The sequence below is a fragment of the Sinocyclocheilus grahami genome, unplaced genomic scaffold, assembly GCF_001515645.1.
Source record: "Sinocyclocheilus grahami isolate Dianchi unplaced genomic scaffold, SAMN03320097.WGS_v1.1 scaffold1275.1, whole genome shotgun sequence".
Taxonomy (NCBI): Eukaryota; Metazoa; Chordata; class Actinopteri; order Cypriniformes; family Cyprinidae; genus Sinocyclocheilus; species Sinocyclocheilus grahami.
This window is the reverse complement of record NW_015506454.1, coordinates 227,753-229,006: the sequence shown is the minus strand read 5'-3', so window position 1 is coordinate 229,006 and position 1,254 is coordinate 227,753. Positions and strand designations below refer to the sequence as shown.

Below are 1,254 nucleotides of genomic sequence, written 5' to 3'. Positions count from 1 at the left end.
GTGTGTGTGTGTGAGTGAGTGAGTGAGTGAGTGTGTGAGTGTGTGTGAGTGAGTGAGTGAGTGAGTGTGTGAGTGTGTGTGTGTGAGTGAGTGTGTGAGTGTGTGAGTGTGTGTGTGAGTGTGTGTGAGTGAGTGTGAGTGAGTGTGTGAGTGTGTGTGTGTGTGAAAATTGAGTGATGACTCATGAATTCATTGCAGGATAAACTAAAACTTCAAAATAAATAAATAATATATATAAATAATATAAAATATAACTATTTTTAAAACGTAATATAAAAAGACAACAAAATTAGGCCTACTAAAAATTTTAAATTAAAGTGAAAATAGAAAGTATACAAAAACTCTAATTCAAAATATTAACAAATCCTATAATAGTATAACAAATAAATAAAAAATAATCAAGTAAAATAAATAAAAAACAATAAAAATTTGTTACTTGAAATAAAATAAACATAAAATATAGAAATATGCATTATTAACATTTGTAATTTAGTATAATTTGAAGTACTAAAAAAATTCAATTGATCAATTAATAAAAAATAATAAAAATATGTAGACATATATATTTTTTTTAATTAATAAAATCACAAAACCACACAATAAAATTACTAAAATGTTAACTAAAATGAAAACAGAAAAAATCTTGAAGTACTAAAAAAATTCAATTGATCAATTAATAAAAAATAATAAAAATATGTAGACATATATTTTTTTTTAATTAATAAAATCACAAAACCACACAATAAAATTACTAAAATGTTAACTAAAATGAAAACAGAAAAAATCAAATCTAATATTATCCAAATGTTCACAAATAATATAATTAATGCTAAAACATCACTGATTGCTTCAAGTTTAGCTGAACAAATGCTGAAGTGAACGACTGCTGCTGATTCTAAATCAATCTCATTTTCTCGTTTCTCTTTCAGATCCGTGAGGACATTTGAAATGGACACCTAAATGTTCATGTAAACGTGAGAGGAAAATATTTATTGTCTGTAAATATTACAATGCGCCCGAACATTGGCAAAGACCAATAACGATACTGCTAAAGTATTATCACAGCTCCACGGAGCCACACATTCGGATCCTTGAGAATACTTTGCTTTGTTTCTTTTTTAGTTGTCCTTTTTATTCTTTGTTTAGGACTATGCCTCTATTACGGTGTATTATTTATTTTGTTTGAATGGTGTATTTATTTTGTAAAGGTATCAAGGTGCTGCTGACCTTCTATATTTTTGTACTATAATGCAC

General features: G+C 26.8%; 1 protein-coding gene across 1 annotated transcript in view; it reads left to right on the top strand.

The window, feature by feature from the left end:
* The window catches only part of LOC107568710 (parathyroid hormone-related protein-like), a 9,581-nt gene extending 8,560 nt beyond the window's left edge, over positions 1-1,021 (top strand). Inside the window, exon 4 of the mRNA XM_016254686.1 lies at positions 930-1,021. The gene's annotated coding sequence lies outside the window, so the exon portion shown is untranslated. The remainder of the gene's footprint in view (positions 1-929) is intronic.
* Positions 1,022-1,254: the final 233 nt, after the last annotated feature.